Source organism: Cervus elaphus, unplaced genomic scaffold (genome assembly GCF_910594005.1).
Source record: "Cervus elaphus unplaced genomic scaffold, mCerEla1.1, whole genome shotgun sequence".
Lineage (NCBI taxonomy): Eukaryota > Metazoa > Chordata > Mammalia > Artiodactyla > Cervidae > Cervus > Cervus elaphus.
The window spans coordinates 391,377-414,507 of NW_025316711.1; positions in this window are offsets into that span (position 1 = coordinate 391,377).

Genomic DNA, 23,131 nt, shown 5'->3' on the forward strand with positions numbered 1-23,131 from the left:
TCGTATTCTTCTCCCCTGTTTCTTCGCCTCGGGTTTTTCACACTTCTCGTACTCCACGTAGTGGCATACTGTTGATCCTCCTCTGATTTTCGCCCCTTGTGTTCTCCTCGTTTTTGTATTTTGCTTTTTTTTTCTTGCTGCTCGTATTCTTCTCCCGTGTTTCTTCGCCTCGGGTTTTTCACACTTCTCTTACTCCACGTAGTGCCACACTTTTGATCCTCCTCTGATTTTCGCCCCTTGTGTTCTCCTCGTTTTTGTATTTTGCTTTTTTTTTCTTATTCCTCGTATTCTTCTCCTCTGTTTCTTCGCCTCGGGTTTTTCACACTTCTCTTACTCCACGTAGTGCCACACTTTTGATCCTCCTCTGATTTTCGCCCCTTGTGTTCTCCTCGTTTTTGTATTTTGCTTTTTTTTCTTGCTCCTCGTATTCTTCTCCCCTGTTTCTTCGCCTCGGGTTTTTCACACTTCTCTTTCTCCACGTAGTGGCATACTGTTGATCCTCCTCTGATTTTCGCCCCTTGTGTTCTCCTCGTTTTTGTATTTTGCTTTTTTTTTCTTGCTCCTCGTATTCTTCTCCCCTGTTTCTTCGCCTCGGGTTTTTCACACTTCTCTTACTCCACGTAGTGGCATACTGTTGATCCTCCTCTGATTTTCGCCCCTTGTGTTCTCCTCGTTTTTGTATTTTGCTGTTTTTTTCTTGCTCCTCGTATTATTCTCCCCTGTTTCTTCGCCTCGGGTTTTTCACACTTCTCTTACTCCACGTAGTGCCACACTTTTGATCCTCCTCTGATTTTCGCCCCTTGTGTTCTCCTCGTTTTTGTATTTTGCTTTTTTTTTCTTGCTCCTCGTATTCTTCTCCCCTGTTTCTTCGCCTCGGGTTTTTCACACTTCTCTTACTCCACGTAGTGGCATACTGTTGATCCTCCTCTGATTTTCGCCCCTTGTGTTCTCCTCGTTTTTCTATTTTCCTTTTGTTTTCTTGCTCCTCGTATTCTTCTCCCCTGTTTCTTCGCCTCGGGTTTTTCACACTTCTCTTACTCCACGTAGTGGCATACTGTTGATCCTCCTCTGATTTTCGCCCCTTGTGTTCTCCTCGTTTTTGTATTTTGCTTTTTTTTTCTTGCTCCTCGTATTCTTCTCCCCTGTTTCTTCGCATCAGCATTTTCACACTTCTCTTACTCCACGTAGTGGCATACTGTTGATCCTCCTCTGATTTTCGCCCTTTGTGTTCTCCTCGTTTTTGTATTTTGCTTTTTTTTTCTTGCTCCTCGTATTCTTCTCCCCTGTTTCTTCGCCTCGGGTTTTTCACACTTCTCTTACTCCACGTAGTGCCACACTTTTGATCCTCCTCTGATTTTCGCCCCTTGTGTTCTCCTCGTTTTTGTATTTTGATTTTTTTTTCTTGCTCCTCGTATTCTTCTCCCCTGTTTCTTCGCCTCGGGTTTTTCACACTTCTCTTACTCCACGTAGTGGCATACTGTTGATCCTCCTCTGATTTTCGCCCCTTGTGTTCTCCTCGTTTTTGTATTTTGCTTTTTTTTTCTTGCTCCTCGTATTCTTCTCCCCTGTTTCTTCGCATCAGCATTTTCACACTTCTCTTACTCCACATAGTGGCATACTGTTGATCCTCCTCTGATTTTCGCCCCTTGTGTTCTCCTCGTTTTTGTATTTTGCTTTTTTTTTCTTGCTCCTCGTATTCTTCTCCCCTGTTACTTCGCATCAGCATTTTCACACTTCTCTTACTCCACGTAGTGGCATACTGTTGATCCTCCTCTGATTTTCGCCCCTTGTGTTCTCCTCGTTTTTGTATTTTGCTTTTTTTTTCTTGCTCCTCGTATTCTTCTCCCCTGTTTCTTCGCCTCGGGTTTTTCACACTTCTCTTACTCCACGTAGTGGCATACTGATGATCCTCCTCTGATTTTCGCCCCTTGTGTTCTCCTCGTTTTTGTATTTTGCTTTTTTTTTCTTGCTCCTCGTATTCTTCTCCCCTGTTTCTTCGCCTCGGGTTTTTCACACTTCTCTTACTCCACGTAGTGGCATACTGTTGATCCTCCTCTGATTTTCGCCCCTTGTGTTCTCCTCGTTTTTGTATTTTGCTTTTTTTTTCTTGCTCCTCGTATTCTTCTCCCGTGTTTCTTCGCCTCGGGTTTTTCACACTTCTCTTACTCCACGTAGTGCCACACTTTTGATCCTCCTCTGATTTTCGCCCCTTGTGTTCTCCTCGTTTTTGTATTTTGATTTTTTTTTCTTGCTCCTCGTATTCTTCTCCCCTGTTTCTTCGCCTCGGGTTTTTCACACTTCTCTTACTCCACGTAGTGCCACACTTTTGATCCTCCTCTGATTTTCGCCCCTTGTGTTCTCCTCGTTTTTGTATTTTGCTTTTTTTTCTTGCTCCTCGTATTCTTCTCCCCTGTTTCTTCGCCTCGGGTTTTTCACACTTCTCTTACTCCACGTAGTGGCATACTGTTGATCCTCCTCTGATTTTTGCCCCTTGTGTTCTCCTCGTTTTTGTATTTTGCTTTTTTTTTCTTGCTCCTCGTATTCTTCTCCCCTGTTTCTTCGCCTCGGGTTTTTCACACTTCTCTTACTCCACGTAGTGGCATACTGTTGATCCTCCTCTGATTTTCGCCCCTTGTGTTCTCCTCGTTTTTGTATTTTGCTTTTTTTTTCTTGCTCCTCGTATTCTTCTCCCCTGTTTCTTCGCCTCGGGTTTTTCACACTTCTCTTACTCCACGTAGTGGCATACTGTTGATCCTCCTCTGATTTTCGCCCCTTGTGTTCTCCTCGTTTTTGTATTTTGCTTTTTTTTTCTTGCTCCTCGTATTCTTCTCCCCTGTTTCTTCGCCTCGGGTTTTTCACACTTTTCTTACTCCACGTAGTGGCATACTGTTGATCCTCCTCTGATTTTCGCCCCTTGTGTTCTCCTCGTTTTTGTATTTTGCTTTTTTTTTCTTGCTCCTCGTATTCTTCTCCCCTGTTTCTTCGCATCAGCATTTTCACACTTCTCTTACTCCACATAGTGGCATACTGTTGATCCTCCTCTGATTTTCGCCCCTTGTGTTCTCCTCGTTTTTGTATTTTGCTTTTTTTTTCTTGCTCCTCGTATTCTTCTCCCCTGTTGCTTCGCATCAGCATTTTCACACTTCTCTTACTCCACGTAGTGGCATACTGTTGATCCTCCTCTGATTTTCGCCCCTTGTGTTCTCCTCGTTTTTGTATTTTGCTTTTTTTTTCTTGCTCCTCGTATTCTTCTCCCCTGTTTCTTCGCCTCGGGTTTTTCACACTTCTCTTACTCCACGTAGTGGCATACTGTTGATCCTCCTCTGATTTTCGCCCCTTGTGTTCTCCTCGTTTTTGTATTTTGCTTTTTTTTTCTTGCTCCTCGTATTCTTCTCCCCTGTTTCTTCGCCTCGGGTTTTTCACACTTCTCTTACTCCACGTAGTGGCATACTGTTGATCCTCCTCTGATTTTCGCCCCTTGTGTTCTCCTCGTTTTTGTATTTTGCTTTTTTTTTCTTGCTCCTCGTATTCTTCTCCCGTGTTTCTTCGCCTCGGGTTTTTCACACTTCTCTTACTCCACGTAGTGCCACACTTTTGATCCTCCTCTGATTTTCGCCCCTTGTGTTCTCCTCGTTTTTGTATTTTGCTTTTTTTTTCTTGCTCCTCGTATTCTTCTCCCCTGTTTCTTCGCCTCGGGTTTTTCACACTTCTCTTACTCCACGTTGTGCCACACTTTTGATCCTCCTCTGATTTTCGCCCCTTGTGTTCTCCTCGTTTTTGTATTTTGCTTTTTTTTCTTGCTCCTCGTATTCTTCTCCCCTGTTTCTTCGCCTCGGGTTTTTCACACTTCTCTTACTCCACGTAGTGGCATACTGTTGATCCTCCTCTGATTTTCGCCCCTTGTGTTCTCCTCGTTTTTGTATTTTGCTTTTTTTTTCTTGCTCCTCGTATTCTTCTCCCCTGTTTCTTCGCCTCGGGTTTTTCACACTTCTCTTACTCCACGTAGTGGCATACTGTTGATCCTCCTCTGATTTTCGCCCCTTGTGTTCTCCTCGTTTTTGTATTTTGCTTTTTTTTTCTTGCTCCTCGTATTCTTCTCCCCTGTTTCTTCGCCTCGGGTTTTTCACACTTCTCTTTCTCCACGTAGTGGCATACTGTTGATCCTCCTCTGATTTTCGCCCCTTGTGTTCTCCTCATTTTTGTATTTTGCTTTTTTTTTCTTGCTCCTCGTATTCTTCTCCCCTGTTTCTTCGCCTCGGGTTTTTCACACTTCTCTTACTCCACGTAGTGGCATACTGTTGATCCTCCTCTGATTTTCGCCCCTTGTGTTCTCCTCGTTTTTGTATTTTGCTTTTTTTTTCTTGCTCCTCGTATTCTTCTCCCCTGTTTCTTCGCCTCGGGTTTTTCACACTTCTCTTACTCCACGTAGTGGCATACTGTTGATCCTCCTCTGATTTTCGCCCCTTGTGTTCTCCTCGTTTATGTATTTTGCTTTTTTTTTCTTGCTCCTCGTATTCTTCTCCCCTGTTTCTTCGCCTCGGGTTTTTCACACTTCTCTTACTCCACGTAGTGGCATACTGTTGATCCTCCTCTGATTTTCGCCCCTTGTGTTCTCCTCGTTTTTGTATTTTGCTTTTTTTTTCTTGCTCCTCGTATTCTTCTCCCCTGTTTCTTCACCTCGGGTTTTTCACACTTCTCTTACTCCACGTAGTGGCATACTGTTGATCCTCCTCTGATTTTCGCCCCTTGTGTTCTCCTCGTTTTTGTATTTTGCTTTTTTTTTCTTGCTCCTCGTATTCTTCTCCCCTGTTTCTTCGCCTCGGGTTTTTCACACTTCTCTTACTCCACGTAGTGGCATACTGTTGATCCTCCTCTGATTTTCGCCCCTTGTGTTCTCCTCGTTTTTGTATTTTGCTTTTTTTTTCTTGCTCCTCGTATTCTTCTCCCCTGTTTCTTCGCCTCGGGTTTTTCACACTTCTCTTACTCCACGTAGTGGCATACTGTTGATCCTCCTCTGATTTTCACCCCTTGTGTTCTCCTCGTTTTTGTATTTTGCTTTTTTTTTCTTGCTCCTCGTATTCTTCTCCCCTGTTGCTTCGCATCAGCATTTTCACACTTCTCTTACTCCACGTAGTGGCATACTGTTGATCCTCCTCTGATTTTCGCCCCTTGTGTTCTCCTCGTTTTTGTATTTTGCTTTTTTTTTCTTGCTCCTCGTATTCTTCTCCCCTGTTTCTTCGCCTCGGGTTTTTCACACTTCTCTTACTCCACGTAGTGGCATACTGTTGATCCTCCTCTGATTTTCGCCCCTTGTGTTCTCCTCGTTTTTGTATTTTGCTTTTTTTTTCTTGCTCCTCGTATTCTTCTCCCCTGTTTCTTCGCCTCGGGTTTTTCACACTTCTCTTACTCCACGTAGTGGCATACTGTTGATCCTCCTCTGATTTTCGCCCCTTGTGTTCTCCTCGTTTTTGTATTTTGCTTTTTTTTTCTTGCTGCTCGTATTCTTCTCCCGTGTTTCTTCGCCTCGGGTTTTTCACACTTCTCTTACTCCACGTAGTGCCACACTTTTGATCCTCCTCTGATTTTCGCCCCTTGTGTTCTCCTCGTTTTTGTATTTTGCTTTTTTTTTCTTGCTCCTCGTATTCTTCTCCCCTGTTTCTTCGCCTCGGGTTTTTCACACTTCTCTTACTCCACGTAGTGCCACACTTTTGATCCTCCTCTGATTTTCGCCCCTTGTGTTCTCCTCGTTTTTGTATTTTGCTTTTTTTTTCCTGCTCGTCGTATTCTTCTCCCCTGTTTCTTCGCCTCGGGTTTTTCACACTTCTCTTACTCCACGTAGTGGCATACTGTTGATCCTCCTCTGATTTTCGCCCCTTGTGTTCTCCTCGTTTTTGTATTTTGCTTTTTTTTTCTTGCTCCTCGTATTCTTCTCCCCTGTTTCTTCGCCTCGGATTTTTCACACTTCTCTTACTCCACGTAGTGGCATACTGTTGATCCTCCTCTGATTTTCGCCCCTTGTGTTCTCCTCGTTTTTGTATTTTGCTTTTTTTTTCTTGCTCCTCGTATTCTTCTCCCCTGTTTCTTCGCCTCGGGTTTTTCACACTTCTCTTACTGCACGTAGTGGCATACTGTTGATCCTCCTCTGATTTTCGCCCCTTGTGTTCTCCTCGTTTTTGTATTTTGCTTTTTTTTTCTTGCTCCTCGTATTCTTCTCCCCTGTTTCTTCGCCTCGGGTTTTTCACACTTCTCTTACTCCACGTAGTGCCACACTTTTGATCCTCCTCTGATTTTCGCCCCTTGTGTTCTCCTCGTTTTTGTATTTTGCTTTTTTTTTCTTGCTTCTCGTATTCTTCTCCCCTGTTTCTTCGCCTCGGGTTTTTCACACTTCTCTTACTCCACGTAGTGGCATACTGTTGATCCTCCTCTGATTTTCGCCCCTTGTGTTCTCCTCGTTTTTGTATTTTGCTTTTTTTTTCTTGCTCCTCGTATTCTTCTCCCCTGTTTCTTCGCCTCGGGTTTTTCACACTTCTCTTACTCCACGTAGTGGCATACTGTTGATCCTCCTCTGATTTTCGCCCCTTGTGTTCTCCTCGTTTTTGTATTTTGCTTTTTTTTTCTTGCTCCTCGTATTCTTCTCCCCTGTTTCCTCGCCTCGGGTTTTTCACACTTCTCTTACTCCACGTAGTGGCATACTGTTGATCCTCCTCTGATTTTCGCCCCTTGTGTTCTCCTCGTTTTTGTATTTTGCTTTTTTTTTCTTGCTCCTCGTATTCTTCTCCCCTGTTTCTTCGCCTCGGGTTTTTCACACTTTTCTTACTCCACGTAGTGGCATACTGTTGATCCTCCTCTGATTTTCGCCCCTTGTGTTCTCCTCGTTTTTGTATTTTGCTTTTTTTTTCTTGCTCCTCGTATTCTTCTCCCCTGTTTCTTCGCCTCGGGTTTTTCACACTTCTCTTACTCCACGTAGTGGCATACTGTTGATCCTCCTCTGATTTTCGCCCCTTGTGTTCTCCTCGTTTTTGTATTTTGCTTTTTTTTTCTTGCTCCTCGTATTCTTCTCCCGTGTTTCTTCGCCTCGGGTTTTTCACACTTCTCTTACTCCACGTAGTGCCACACTTTTGATCCTCCTCTGATTTTCGCCCCTTGTGTTCTCCTCGTTTTTGTATTTTGATTTTTTTTTCTTGCTCCTCGTATTCTTCTCCCCTGTTTCTTCGCCTCGGGTTTTTCACACTTCTCTTACTCCACGTTGTGCCACACTTTTGATCCTCCTCTGATTTTCGCCCCTTGTGTTCTCCTCGTTTTTGTATTTTGCTTTTTTTTCTTGCTCCTCGTATTCTTCTCCCCTGTTTCTTCGCCTCGGGTTTTTCACACTTCTCTTACTCCACGTAGTGGCATACTGTTGATCCTCCTCTGATTTTCGCCCCTTGTGTTCTCCTCGTTTTTGTATTTTGCTTTTTTTTTCTTGCTCCTCGTATTCTTCTCCCCTGTTTCTTCGCCTCGGGTTTTTCACACTTCTCTTACTCCACGTAGTGGCATACTGTTGATCCTCCTCTGATTTTCGCCCCTTGTGTTCTCCTCGTTTTTGTATTTTGCTTTTTTTTTCTTGCTCCTCGTATTCTTCTCCCCTGTTTCTTCGCCTCGGGTTTTTCACACTTCTCTTTCTCCACGTAGTGGCATACTGTTGATCCTCCTCTGATTTTCGCCCCTTGTGTTCTCCTCATTTTTGTATTTTGCTTTTTTTTTCTTGCTCCTCGTATTCTTCTCCCCTGTTTCTTCGCCTCGGGTTTTTCACACTTCTCTTACTCCACGTAGTGGCATACTGTTGATCCTCCTCTGATTTTCGCCCCTTGTGTTCTCCTCGTTTTTGTATTTTGCTTTTTTTTTCTTGCTCCTCGTATTCTTCTCCCCTGTTTCTTCGCCTCGGGTTTTTCACACTTCTCTTACTCCACGTAGTGGCATACTGTTGATCCTCCTCTGATTTTCGCCCCTTGTGTTCTCCTCGTTTATGTATTTTGCTTTTTTTTTCTTGCTCCTCGTATTCTTCTCCCCTGTTTCTTCGCCTCGGGTTTTTCACACTTCTCTTACTCCACGTAGTGGCATACTGTTGATCCTCCTCTGATTTTCGCCCCTTGTGTTCTCCTCGTTTTTGTATTTTGCTTTTTTTTTCTTGCTCCTCGTATTCTTCTCCCCTGTTTCTTCACCTCGGGTTTTTCACACTTCTCTTACTCCACGTAGTGGCATACTGTTGATCCTCCTCTGATTTTCGCCCCTTGTGTTCTCCTCGTTTTTGTATTTTGCTTTTTTTTTCTTGCTCCTCGTATTCTTCTCCCCTGTTTCTTCGCCTCGGGTTTTTCACACTTCTCTTACTCCACGTAGTGGCATACTGTTGATCCTCCTCTGATTTTCGCCCCTTGTGTTCTCCTCGTTTTTGTATTTTGCTTTTTTTTTCTTGCTCCTCGTATTCTTCTCCCCTGTTTCTTCGCCTCGGGTTTTTCACACTTCTCTTACTCCACGTAGTGGCATACTGTTGATCCTCCTCTGATTTTCACCCCTTGTGTTCTCCTCGTTTTTGTATTTTGCTTTTTTTTTCTTGCTCCTCGTATTCTTCTCCCCTGTTGCTTCGCATCAGCATTTTCACACTTCTCTTACTCCACGTAGTGGCATACTGTTGATCCTCCTCTGATTTTCGCCCCTTGTGTTCTCCTCGTTTTTGTATTTTGCTTTTTTTTTCTTGCTCCTCGTATTCTTCTCCCCTGTTTCTTCGCCTCGGGTTTTTCACACTTCTCTTACTCCACGTAGTGGCATACTGTTGATCCTCCTCTGATTTTCGCCCCTTGTGTTCTCCTCGTTTTTGTATTTTGCTTTTTTTTTCTTGCTCCTCGTATTCTTCTCCCCTGTTTCTTCGCCTCGGGTTTTTCACACTTCTCTTACTCCACGTAGTGGCATACTGTTGATCCTCCTCTGATTTTCGCCCCTTGTGTTCTCCTCGTTTTTGTATTTTGCTTTTTTTTTCTTGCTGCTCGTATTCTTCTCCCGTGTTTCTTCGCCTCGGGTTTTTCACACTTCTCTTACTCCACGTAGTGCCACACTTTTGATCCTCCTCTGATTTTCGCCCCTTGTGTTCTCCTCGTTTTTGTATTTTGCTTTTTTTTTCTTGCTCCTCGTATTCTTCTCCCCTGTTTCTTCGCCTCGGGTTTTTCACACTTCTCTTACTCCACGTAGTGCCACACTTTTGATCCTCCTCTGATTTTCGCCCCTTGTGTTCTCCTCGTTTTTGTATTTTGCTTTTTTTTTCCTGCTCGTCGTATTCTTCTCCCCTGTTTCTTCGCCTCGGGTTTTTCACACTTCTCTTACTCCACGTAGTGGCATACTGTTGATCCTCCTCTGATTTTCGCCCCTTGTGTTCTCCTCGTTTTTGTATTTTGCTTTTTTTTTCTTGCTCCTCGTATTCTTCTCCCCTGTTTCTTCGCCTCGGATTTTTCACACTTCTCTTACTCCACGTAGTGGCATACTGTTGATCCTCCTCTGATTTTCGCCCCTTGTGTTCTCCTCGTTTTTGTATTTTGCTTTTTTTTTCTTGCTCCTCGTATTCTTCTCCCCTGTTTCTTCGCCTCGGGTTTTTCACACTTCTCTTACTGCACGTAGTGGCATACTGTTGATCCTCCTCTGATTTTCGCCCCTTGTGTTCTCCTCGTTTTTGTATTTTGCTTTTTTTTTCTTGCTCCTCGTATTCTTCTCCCCTGTTTCTTCGCCTCGGGTTTTTCACACTTCTCTTACTCCACGTAGTGCCACACTTTTGATCCTCCTCTGATTTTCGCCCCTTGTGTTCTCCTCGTTTTTGTATTTTGCTTTTTTTTTCTTGCTTCTCGTATTCTTCTCCCCTGTTTCTTCGCCTCGGGTTTTTCACACTTCTCTTACTCCACGTAGTGGCATACTGTTGATCCTCCTCTGATTTTCGCCCCTTGTGTTCTCCTCGTTTTTGTATTTTGCTTTTTTTTTCTTGCTCCTCGTATTCTTCTCCCCTGTTTCTTCGCCTCGGGTTTTTCACACTTCTCTTACTCCACGTAGTGGCATACTGTTGATCCTCCTCTGATTTTCGCCCCTTGTGTTCTCCTCGTTTTTGTATTTTGCTTTTTTTTTCTTGCTCCTCGTATTCTTCTCCCCTGTTTCCTCGCCTCGGGTTTTTCACACTTCTCTTACTCCACGTAGTGGCATACTGTTGATCCTCCTCTGATTTTCGCCCCTTGTGTTCTCCTCGTTTTTGTATTTTGCTTTTTTTTTCTTGCTCCTCGTATTCTTCTCCCCTGTTTCTTCGCCTCGGGTTTTTCACACTTTTCTTACTCCACGTAGTGGCATACTGTTGATCCTCCTCTGATTTTCGCCCCTTGTGTTCTCCTCGTTTTTGTATTTTGCTTTTTTTTTCTTGCTCCTCGTATTCTTCTCCCCTGTTTCTTCGCATCAGCATTTTCACACTTCTCTTACTCCACATAGTGGCATACTGTTGATCCTCCTCTGATTTTCGCCCCTTGTGTTCTCCTCGTTTTTGTATTTTGCTTTTTTTTTCTTGCTCCTCGTATTCTTCTCCCCTGTTGCTTCGCATCAGCATTTTCACACTTCTCTTACTCCACGTAGTGGCATACTGTTGATCCTCCTCTGATTTTCGCCCCTTGTGTTCTCCTCGTTTTTGTATTTTGCTTTTTTTTTCTTGCTCCTCGTATTCTTCTCCCCTGTTTCTTCGCCTCGGGTTTTTCACACTTCTCTTACTCCACGTAGTGGCATACTGATGATCCTCCTCTGATTTTCGCCCCTTGTGTTCTCCTCGTTTTTGTATTTTGCTTTTTTTTTCTTGCTCCTCGTATTCTTCTCCCCTGTTTCTTCGCCTCGGGTTTTTCACACTTCTCTTACTCCACGTAGTGGCATACTGTTGATCCTCCTCTGATTTTCGCCCCTTGTGTTCTCCTCGTTTTTGTATTTTGCTTTTTTTTCTTGCTCCTCGTATTCTTCTCCCGTGTTTCTTCGCCTCGGGTTTTTCACACTTCTCTTACTCCACGTAGTGCCACACTTTTGATCCTCCTCTGATTTTCGCCCCTTGTGTTCTCCTCGTTTTTGTATTTTGATTTTTTTTTCTTGCTCCTCGTATTCTTCTCCCCTGTTTCTTCGCCTCGGGTTTTTCACACTTCTCTTACTCCACGTTGTGCCACACTTTTGATCCTCCTCTGATTTTCGCCCCTTGTGTTCTCCTCGTTTTTGTATTTTGCTTTTTTTTCTTGCTCCTCGTATTCTTCTCCCCTGTTTCTTCGCCTCGGGTTTTTCACACTTCTCTTACTCCACGTAGTGGCATACTGTTGATCCTCCTCTGATTTTCGCCCCTTGTGTTCTCCTCGTTTTTGTATTTTGCTTTTTTTTTCTTGCTCCTCGTATTCTTCTCCCCTGTTTCTTCGCCTCGGGTTTTTCACACTTCTCTTACTCCACGTAGTGGCATACTGTTGATCCTCCTCTGATTTTCGCCCCTTGTGTTCTCCTCGTTTTTGTATTTTGCTTTTTTTTTCTTGCTCCTCGTATTCTTCTCCCCTGTTTCTTCGCCTCGGGTTTTTCACACTTCTCTTTCTCCACGTAGTGGCATACTGTTGATCCTCCTCTGATTTTCGCCCCTTGTGTTCTCCTCGTTTTTGTATTTTGCTTTTTTTTTCTTGCTCCTCGTATTCTTCTCCCCTGTTTCTTCGCCTCGGGTTTTTCACACTTCTCTTACTCCACGTAGTGGCATACTGTTGATCCTCCTCTGATTTTCGCCCCTTGTGTTCTCCTCGTTTTTGTATTTTGCTTTTTTTTTCTTGCTCCTCGTATTCTTCTCCCCTGTTTCTTCGCCTCGGGTTTTTCACACTTCTCTTACTCCACGTAGTGGCATACTGTTGATCCTCCTCTGATTTTCGCCCCTTGTGTTCTCCTCGTTTTTGTATTTTGCTTTTTTTTTCTTGCTCCTCGTATTCTTCTCCCCTGTTTCTTCACCTCGGGTTTTTCACACTTCTCTTACTCCACGTAGTGGCATACTGTTGATCCTCCTCTGATTTTCGCCCCTTGTGTTCTCCTCGTTTTTGTATTTTGCTTTTTTTTTCTTGCTCCTCGTATTCTTCTCCCCTGTTTCTTCGCCTCGGGTTTTTCACACTTCTCTTACTCCACGTAGTGGCATACTGTTGATCCTCCTCTGATTTTCGCCCCTTGTGTTCTCCTCGTTTTTGTATTTTGCTTTTTTTTTCTTGCTCCTCGTATTCTTCTCCCCTGTTTCTTCGCCTCGGGTTTTTCACACTTCTCTTACTCCACGTAGTGGCATACTGTTGATCCTCCTCTGATTTTCACCCCTTGTGTTCTCCTCGTTTTTGTATTTTGCTTTTTTTTTCTTGCTCCTCGTATTCTTCTCCCCTGTTGCTTCGCATCAGCATTTTCACACTTCTCTTACTCCACGTAGTGGCATACTGTTGATCCTCCTCTGATTTTCGCCCCTTGTGTTCTCCTCGTTTTTGTATTTTGCTTTTTTTTTCTTGCTCCTCGTATTCTTCTCCCCTGTTTCTTCGCCTCGGGTTTTTCACACTTCTCTTACTCCACGTAGTGGCATACTGTTGATCCTCCTCTGATTTTCGCCCCTTGTGTTCTCCTCGTTTTTGTATTTTGCTTTTTTTTTCTTGCTCCTCGTATTCTTCTCCCCTGTTTCTTCGCCTCGGGTTTTTCACACTTCTCTTACTCCACGTAGTGGCATACTGTTGATCCTCCTCTGATTTTCGCCCCTTGTGTTCTCCTCGTTTTTGTATTTTGCTTTTTTTTTCTTGCTGCTCGTATTCTTCTCCCGTGTTTCTTCGCCTCGGGTTTTTCACACTTCTCTTACTCCACGTAGTGTCACACTTTTGATCCTCCTCTGATTTTCGCCCCTTGTGTTCTCCTCGTTTTTGTATTTTGCTTTTTTTTTCTTGCTCCTCGTATTCTTCTCCCCTGTTTCTTCGCCTCGGGTTTTTCACACTTCTCTTACTCCACGTAGTGCCACACTTTTGATCCTCCTCTGATTTTCGCCCCTTGTGTTCTCCTCGTTTTTGTATTTTGCTTTTTTTTTCCTGCTCGTCGTATTCTTCTCCCCTGTTTCTTCGCCTCGGGTTTTTCACACTTCTCTTACTCCACGTAGTGGCATACTGTTGATCCTCCTCTGATTTTCGCCCCTTGTGTTCTCCTCGTTTTTGTATTTTGCTTTTTTTTTCTTGCTCCTCGTATTCTTCTCCCCTGTTTCTTCGCCTCGGATTTTTCACACTTCTCTTACTCCACGTAGTGGCATACTGTTGATCCTCCTCTGATTTTCGCCCCTTGTGTTCTCCTCGTTTTTGTATTTTGCTTTTTTTTTCTTGCTCCTCGTATTCTTCTCCCCTGTTTCTTCGCCTCGGGTTTTTCACACTTCTCTTACTGCACGTAGTGGCATACTGTTGATCCTCCTCTGATTTTCGCCCCTTGTGTTCTCCTCGTTTTTGTATTTTGCTTTTTTTTTCTTGCTCCTCGTATTCTTCTCCCGTGTTTCTTCGCCTCGGGTTTTTCACACTTCTCTTACTCCACGTAGTGCCACACTTTTGATCCTCCTCTGATTTTCGCCCCTTGTGTTCTCCTCGTTTTTGTATTTTGCTTTTTTTTTCTTGCTTCTCGTATTCTTCTCCCCTGTTTCTTCGCCTCGGGTTTTTCACACTTCTCTTACTCCACGTAGTGGCATACTGTTGATCCTCCTCTGATTTTCGCCCCTTGTGTTCTCCTCGTTTTTGTATTTTGCTTTTTTTTTCTTGCTCCTCGTATTCTTCTCCCCTGTTTCTTCGCCTCGGGTTTTTCACACTTCTCTTACTCCACGTAGTGGCATCCTGTTGATGCTCCTCTGATTTTCGCCCCTTGTGTTCTCCTCGTTTTTGTATTTTGCTTTTTTTTCCTTGCTCCTCGTATTCTTCTCCCCTGTTTCTTCGCCTCGGGTTTTTCACACTTCTCTTACTCCACGTAGTGCCACACTTTTGATCCTCCTCTGATTTTCGCCCCTTGTGTTCTCCTCGTTTTTGTATTTTGCTTTTTTTTTCTTGCTCCTCGTATTCTTCTCCCCTGTTTCTTCGCCTCGGGTTTTTCACACTTCTCTTACTCCACGTAGTGGCATACTGTTGATCCTCCTCTGATTTTCGCCCCTTGTGTTCTCCTCGTTTTTGTATTTTGCTTTTTTTTTCTTGCTCCTCGTATTCTTCTCCCCTGTTTCTTCGCCTCGGGTTTTTCACACTTCTCTTACTCCACGTAGTGGCATACTGTTGATCCTCCTCTGATTTTCACCCCTTGTGTTCTCCTCGTTTTTGTATTTTGCTTTTTTTTTCTTGCTCCTCGTATTCTTCTCCCCTGTTGCTTCGCATCAGCATTTTCACACTTCTCTTACTCCACGTAGTGGCATACTGTTGATCCTCCTCTGATTTTCGCCCCTTGTGTTCTCCTCGTTTTTGTATTTTGCTTTTTTTTTCTTGCTCCTCGTATTCTTCTCCCCTGTTTCTTCGCCTCGGGTTTTTCACACTTCTCTTACTCCACGTAGTGCCACACTTTTGATCCTCCTCTGATTTTCGCCCCTTGTGTTCTCCTCGTTTTTGTATTTTGCTTTTTTTTTCTTGCTCCTCGTATTCTTCTCCCCTGTTTCTTCGCCTCGGGTTTTTCACACTTCTCTTACTCCACGTAGTGCCACACTTTTGATCCTCCTCTGATTTTCGCCCCTTGTGTTCTCCTCGTTTTTGTATTTTGCTTTTTTTTTCCTGCTCCTCGTATTCTTCTCCCCTGTTTCTTCACCTCGGGTTTTTCACACTTCTCTTACTCCACGTAGTGGCATACTGTTGATCCTCCTCTGATTTTCGCCCCTTGTGTTCTCCTCGTTTTTGTATTTTGCTTTTTTTTTCTTGCTCCTCGTATTCTTCTCCCCTGTTTCTTCGCCTCGGATTTTTCACACTTCTCTTACTCCACATAGTGGCATACTGTTGATCCTCCTCTGATTTTCGCCCCTTGTGTTCTCCTCGTTTTTGTATTTTGCTTTTTTTTTTCTTGCTCCTCGTATTCTTCTCCCCTGTTTCTTCGCCTCGGGTTTTTCACACTTCTCTTACTCCACGTAGTGGCATACTGTTGATCCTCCTCTGATTTTCGCCCCTTGTGTTCTCCTCGTTTTTGTATTTTGCTTTTTTTTTCTTGCTCCTCCTATTCTTCTCCCCTGTTTCTTCGCCTCGGGTTTTTCACACTTCTCTTACTCCACGTAGTGCCACACTTTTGAACCTCCTCTGATTTTCGCCCCTTGTGTTCTCCTCGTTTTTGTATTTTGCTTTTTTTTTCTTGCTTCTCGTATTCTTCTCCCCTGTTTCTTCGCCTCGGGTTTTTCACACTTCTCTTACTCCACGTAGTGGCATACTGTTGATCCTCCTCTGATTTTCGCCCCTTGTGTTCCCCTCGTTTTTGTATTTTGCTTTTTTTTTCTTGCTCCTCGTATTCTTCTCCCCTGTTTCTTCGCATCAGCATTTTCACACTTCTCTTACTCCACGTAGTGGCATACTGTTGATCCTCCTCTGATTTTCGCCCCTTGTGTTCTCCTCGTTTTTGTATTTTGCTTTTTTTTTCTTGCTCCTCGTATTCTTCTCCCCTGTTTCTTCACCTCGGGTTTTTCACACTTCTCTTACTCCACGTAGTGGCATACTGTTGATCCTCCTCTGATTTTCGCCCCTTGTGTTCTCCTCGTTTTTGTATTTTGCTATTTTTTTCTTGCTCCTCGTATTCTTCTCCCCTGTTTCTTCGCCTCGGGTTTTTCACACTTCTCTTACTCCACGTAGTGGCATACTGTTGATCCTCCTCTGATTTTCGCCCCTTGTGTTCTCCTCGTTTTTGTATTTTGCTTTTTTTTTCTTGCTCCTCGTATTCTTCTCCCCTGTTTCTTCGCCTCGGGTTTTTCACACTTCTCTTACTCCACGTAGTGGCATACTGTTGATCCTCCTCTGATTTTCGCCCCTTGTGTTCTCCTCGTTTTTGTATTTTGCTTTTTTTTTCTTGCTCCTCGTATTCTTCTCCCCTGTTTCTTCGCCTCGGGTGTTTCACACTTCTCTTACTCCACGTAGTGGCATACTGTTGATCCTCCTCTGATTTTCGCCCCTTGTGTTCTCCTCGTTTTTGTATTTTGCTTTTTTTTTCTTGCTCCTCGTATTCTTCTCCCCTGTTTCTTCGCCTCGCGTTTTTCACACTTCTCTTACTCCACGTAGTGGCATACTGTTGATCCTCCTCTGATTTTCGCCCCTTGTGTTCTCCTCGTTTTTGTATTTTGCTTTTTTTTTCTTGCTCCTCGTATTCTTCTCCCCTGTTTCTTCGCATCAGGTTTTTCACACTTCTCTTACTCCACGTAGTGGCATACTGTTGATCCTCCTCTGATTTTCGCCCCTTGTGTTCTCCTCGTTTTTGTATTTTGCTTTTTTTTTCTTGCTCCTCGTATTCTTCTCCCCTGTTTCTTCGCATCAGCATTTTCACACTTCTCTTACTCCACGTAGTGGCATACTGTTGATCCTCCTCTGATTTTCGCCCCTTGTGTTCTCCTCGTTTTTGTATTTTGCTTTTTTTTTCTTGCTCCTCGTATTCTTCTCCCCTGTTTCTTCGCATCAGCATTTTCACACTTCTCTTACTCCACGTAGTGGCATACTGTTGATCCTCCTCTGATTTTCGCCCCTTGTGTTCTCCTCGTTTTTGTATTTTGCTTTTTTTTTCTTGCTCCTCGTATTCTTCTCCCCTGTTTCTTCGCCTCGGGTTTTTCACACTTCTCTTACTCCACGTAGTGGCATACTGTTGATCCTCCTCTGATTTTCGCCCCTTGTGTTCTCCTCGTTTTTGTATTTTGCTTTTTTTTTTCTTGCTCCTCGTATTCTTCTCCCCTGTTTCTTCGCCTGGGGTTTTTCACACTTCTCTTACTCCACGTAGTGGCATACTGTTGATCCTCCTCTGATTTTCGCCCCTTGTGTTCTCCTCGTTTTTGTATTTTGCTTTTTTTTTCTTGCTCCTCGTATTCTTCTCCCCTGTTTCTTCGCCTCGGGTTTTTCACACTTCTCTTACTCCACGTAGTGGCATACTGTTGATCCTCCTCTGATTTTCGCCCCTTGTGTTCTCCTCGTTTTTGTATTTTGCTTTTTTTTTCTTGCTGCTCGTATTCTTCTCCCGTGTTTCTTCGCCTCGGGTTTTTCACACTTCTCTTACTCCACGTAGTGCCACACTTTTGATCCTCCTCTGATTTTCGCCCCTTGTGTTCTCCTCGTTTTTGTATTTTGCTTTTTTTTTCTTGCTCCTCGTATTCTTCTCCCCTGTTTCTTCGCCTCGGGTTTTTCACACTTCTCTTACTCCACGTAGTGCCACACTTTTGATCCTCCTCTGATTTTCGCCCCTTGTGTTCTCCTCGTTTTTGTATTTTGCTTTTTTTTTCCTGCTCGTCGTTTTCTTCTCCCCTGTTTCTTCGCCTCCGGTTTTTCACACTTCTCTTACTCCACGTAGTGGCATACTGTTGATCCTCCTCTGATTTTCGCCCCTTGTGTTCTCCTCGTTTTTGTATTTTGCTTTTTTTTTCTTGCTCCTCGTATTCTTCTCCCCTGTTTCTTCGCCTCGGATTTTTCACACTTCTCTTACTCCACGTAGTGGCATACTGTTGATCCTCCTCTGATTTTCGCCCCTTGTGTTCTCCTCGTTTTTGTATTTTGCTTTTTTTTTCTTGCTCCTCGTATTCTTCTCCCCTGTTTCTTCGCCTCGGGTTTTTCACACTTCTCTTACTGCACGTAGTGGCATACTGTTGATCCTCCTCTGATTTTCGCCCCTTGTGTTCTCCTCGTTTTTGTATTTTGCTTTTTTTTTCTTGCTCCTCGTATTCTTCTCCCCTGTTTCTTCGCCTCGGGTTTTTCACACTTCTCTTACTCCACGTAGTGCCACACTTTTGATCCTCCTCTGATTTTCGCCCCTTGTGTTCTCCTCGTTTTTGTATTTTGCTTTTTTTTTCTTGCTTCTCGTATTCTTCTCCCCTGTTTCTTCGCCTCGGGTTTTTCACACTTCTCTTACTCCACGTAGTGGCATACTGTTGATCCTCCTCTGATTTTCGCCCCTTGTGTTCTCCTCGTTTTTGTATTTTGCTTTTTTTTTCTTGCTCCTCGTATTCTTCTCCCCTGTTTCTTCGCCTCGGGTTTTTCACACTTCTCTTACTCCACGTAGTGGCATCCTGTTGATGCTCCTCTGATTTTCGCCCCTTGTGTTCTCCTCGTTTTTGTATTTTGCTTTTTTTTTCTTGCTCCTCGTATTCTTCTCCCCTGTTTCTTCGCCTCGGGTTTTTCACACTTCTCTTACTCCACGTAGTGCCACACTTTTGATCCTCCTCTGATTTTCGCCCCTTGTGTTCTCCTCGTTTTTGTATTTTGCTTTTTTTTTCTTGCTCCTCGTATTCTTCTCCCCTGTTTCTTCGCCTCGGGTTTTTCACACTTCTCTTACTCCACGTAGTGGCATACTGTTGATCCTCCTCTGATTTTCGCCCCTTGTGTTCTCCTCGTTTTTGTATTTTGCTTTTTTTTTCTTGCTCCTCGTATTCTTCTCCCCTGTTTCTTCGCCTCGGGTTTTTCACACTTCTCTTACTCCACGTAGTGGCATACTGTTGATCCTCCTCTGATTTTCACCCCTTGTGTTCTCCTCGTTTTTGTATTTTGCTTTTTTTTTCTTGCTCCTCGTATTCTTCTCCCCTGTTGCTTCGCATCAGCATTTTCACACTTCTCTTACTCCACGTAGTGGCATACTGTTGATCCTCCTCTGCTTTTCGCCCCTTGTGTTCTCCTCGTTTTTGTATTTTGCTTTTTTTTTCTTGCTCCTCGTATTCTTCTCCCCTGTTTCTTCGCCTCGGGTTTTTCACACTTCTCTTACTCCACGTAGTGCCACACTTTTGATCCTCCTCTGATTTTCGCCCCTTGTGTTCTCCTCGTTTTTGTATTTTGCTTTTTTTTTCTTGCTCCTCGTATTCTTCTCCCCTGTTTCTTCGCCTCGGGTTTTTCACACTTCTCTTACTCCACGTAGTGCCACACTTTTGATCCTCCTCTGATTTTCGCCCCTTGTGTTCTCCTCGTTTTTGTATTTTGCTTTTTTTTTCCTGCTCCTCGTATTCTTCTCCCCTGTTTCTTCACCTCGGGTTTTTCACACTTCTCTTACTCCACGTAGTGGCATACTGTTGATCCTCCTCTGATTTTCGCCCCTTGTGTTCTCCTCGTTTTTGTATTTTGCTTTTTTTTTCTTGCTCCTCGTATTCTTCTCCCCTGTTTCTTCGCCTCGGATTTTTCACACTTCTCTTACTCCACATAGTGGCATACTGTTGATCCTCCTCTGATTTTCGCCCCTTGTGTTCTCCTCGTTTTTGTATTTTGCTTTTTTTTTTCTTGCTCCTCGTATTCTTCTCCCCTGTTTCTTCGCCTCGGGTTTTTCACACTTCTCTTACTCCACGTAGTGGCATACTGTTGATCCTCCTCTGATTTTCGCCCCTTGTGTTCTCCTCGTTTTTGTATTTTGCTTTTTTTTTCTTGCTCCTCCTATTCTTCTCCCCTGTTTCTTCGCCTCGGGTTTTTCACACTTCTCTTACTCCACGTAGTGCCACACTTTTGAACCTCCTCTGATTTTCGCCCCTTGTGTTCTCCTCGTTTTTGTATTTTGCTTTTTTTTTCTTGCTTCTCGTATTCTTCTCCCCTGTTTCTTCGCCTCGGGTTTTTCACACTTCTCTTACTCCACGTAGTGGCATACTGTTGATCCTCCTCTGATTTTCGCCCCTTGTGTTCTCCTCGTTTTTGTATTTTGCTTTTTTTTTCTTGCTCCTCGTATTCTTCTCCCCTGTTTCTTCGCATCAGCATTTTCACACTTCTCTTACTCCACGTAGTGGCATACTGTTGATCCTCCTCTGATTTTCGCCCCTTGTGTTCTCCTCGTTTTTGTATTTTGCTTTTTTTTTCTTGCTCCTCGTATTCTTCTCCCCTGTTTCTTCACCTCGGGTTTTTCACACTTCTCTTACTCCACGTAGTGGCATACTGTTGATCCTCCTCTGATTTTCGCCCCTTGTGTTCTCCTCGTTTTTGTATTTTGCTATTTTTTTCTTGCTCCTCGTATTCTTCTCCCCTGTTTCTTCGCCTCGGGTTTTTCACACTTCTCTTACTCCACGTAGTGGCATACTGTTGATCCTCCTCTGATTTTCGCCCCTTGTGTTCTCCTCGTTTTTGTATTTTGCTTTTTTTTTCTTGCTCCTCGTATTCTTCTCCCCTGTTTCTTCGCCTCGGGTTTTTCACACTTCTCTTACTCCACGTAGTGGCATACTGTTGATCCTCCTCTGATTTTCGCCCCTTGTGTTCTCCTCGTTTTTGTATTTTGCTTTTTTTTTCTTGCTCCTCGTATTCTTCTCCCCTGTTTCTTCGCCTCGGGTGTTTCACCCTTCTCTTACTCCACGTAGTGGCATACTGTTGATCCTCCTCTGATTTTCGCCCCTTGTGTTCTCCTCGTTTTTGTATTTTGCTTTTTTTTTCTTGCTCCTCGTATTCTTCTCCCCTGTTTCTTCGCCTCGCGTTTTTCACACTTCTCTTACTCCACGTAGTGGCATACTGTTGATCCTCCTCTGATTTTCGCCCCTTGTGTTCTCCTCGTTTTTGTATTTTGCTTTTTTTTTCTTGCTCCTCGTATTCTTCTCCCCTGTTTCTTCGCCTCAGGTTTTTCACACTTCTCTTACTCCACGTAGTGGCATACTGTTGATCCTCCTCTGATTTTCGCCCCTTGTGTTCTCCTCGTTTTTGTATTTTGCTTTTTTTTTCTTGCTCCTCGTATTCTTCTCCCCTGTTTCTTCGCATCAGCATTTTCACACTTCTCTTACTCCACGTAGTGGCATACTGTTGATCCTCCTCTGATTTTCGCCCCTTGTGTTCTCCTCGTTTTTGTATTTTGCTTTTTTTTTCTTGCTCCTCGTATTCTTCTCCCCTGTTTCTTCGCATCAGCATTTTCACACTTCTCTTACTCCACGTAGTGGCATACTGTTGATCCTCCTCTGATTTTCGCCCCTTGTGTTCTCCTCGTTTTTGTATTTTGCTTTTTTTTTCTTGCTCCTCGTATTCTTCTCCCCTGTTTCTTCGCCTCGGGTTTTTCACACTTCTCTTACTCCACGTAGTGGCATACTGTTGATCCTCCTCTGATTTTCGCCCCTTGTGTTCTCCTCGTTTTTGTATTTTGCTTTTTTTTTCTTGCTCCTCGTATTCTTCTCCCCTGTTTCTTCACCTCGGGTTTTTCACACTTCTCTTACTCCACGTAGTGGCATACTGTTGATCCTCCTCTGATTTTCGCCCCTTGTGTTCTCCTCGTTTTTGTATTTTGCTTTTTTTTTCTTGCTCCTCGTATTCTTCTCCCCTGTTTCTTCGCATCAGCATTTTCACACTTCTCTTACTCCACGTAGTGGCATACTGTTGATCCTCCTCTGATTTTCGCCCCTTGTGTTCTCCTCGTTTTTGTATTTTGCTTTTTTTTTCTTGCTCCTCGTATTCTTCTCCCCTGTTTCTTCGCCTCGGGTTTTTCACACTTCTCTTACTCCACGTAGTGGCATACTGTTGATCCTCCTCTGATTTTCGCCCCTTGTGTTCTCCTCGTTTTTGTATTTTGCTTTTTTTTTCTTGCTCCTCGTATTCTTCTCCCCTGTTTCTTCGCCTCGGGTTTTTCACACTTCTCTTACTCCACGTAGTGGCATACTGTTGATCCTCCTCTGATTTTTGCCCCTTGTGTTCTCCTCGTTTTTGTATTTTGCTTTTTTTTTTCTTGCTCCTCGTATTCTTCTCCCCTGTTTCTTCGCCTCGGGTTTTTCACACTTCTCTTACTCCACGTAGTGTCATACTGTTGATCCTCCTCTGATTTTCGCCCCTTGTGTTCTCCTCGTTTTTGTATTTTGCTTTTTTTTTCTTGCTCCTCGTATTCTTCTCCCCTGTTTCTTCGCATCAGCATTTTCACACTTCTCTTACTCCACGTAGTGTCATACTGTTGATCCTCCTCTGATTTTCGCCCCTTGTGTTCTCCTCGTTTTTGTATTTTGCTTTTTTTTTCTTGCTCCTCGTATTCTTCTCCCCTGTTTCTTCGCCTCGGGTTTTTCACACTTCTCTTACTCCACGTAGTGGCATACTGTTGATCCTCCTCTGATTTTCGCCCCTTGTGTTCTCCTCGTTTTTGTATTTTGCTTTTTTTTTCTTGCTCCTCGTATTCTTCTCCCCTGTTTCTTGCATCAGCATTTTCACACTTCTCTTACTCCACGTAGTGGCATACTGTTGATCCTCCTCTGATTTTCGCCCCTTGTGTTCTCCTCGTTTTTGTATTTTGCTTTTTTTTTCTTGCTCCTCGTATTCTTCTCCCCTGTTTCTTCGCATCAGCATTTTCACACTTCTCTTACTCCACGTAGTGGCATACTGTTGATCCTCCTCTGATTTTCGCCCCTTGTGTTCTCCTCGTTTTTGTATTTTGCTTTTTTTTTCTTGCTCCTCGTATTCTTCTCCCCTGTTTCTTCGCCTCGGGTTTTTCACACTTCTCTTACTCCACGTAGTGGCATACTGTTGATCCTCCTCTGATTTTCGCCCCTTGTGTTCTCCTCGTTTTTGTATTTTGCTTTTTTTTTCTTGCTCCTCGTATTCTTCTCCCCTGTTTCTTCGCCTCGGGTTTTTCACACTTCTCTTACTCCACGTAGTGGCATACTGTTGATCCTCCTCTGATTTTCGCCCCTTGTGTTCTCCTCGTTTTTGTATTTTGCTTTTTTTTTCTTGCTCCTCGTATTCTTCTCCCCTGTTTCTTCGCATCAGCATTTTCACACTTCTCTTACTCCACGTAGTGGCATACTGTTGATCCTCCTCTGATTTTCGCCCCTTGTGTTCTCCTCGTTTTTGTATTTTGCTTTTTTTTTCTTGCTCCTCGTATTCTTCTCCCCTGTTTCTTGCATCAGCATTTTCACACTTCTCTTACTCCACGTAGTGGCATACTGTTGATCCTCCTCTGATTTTCGCCCCTTGTGTTCTCCTCGTTTTTGTATTTTGCTTTTTTTTTCTTGCTCCTCGTATTCTTC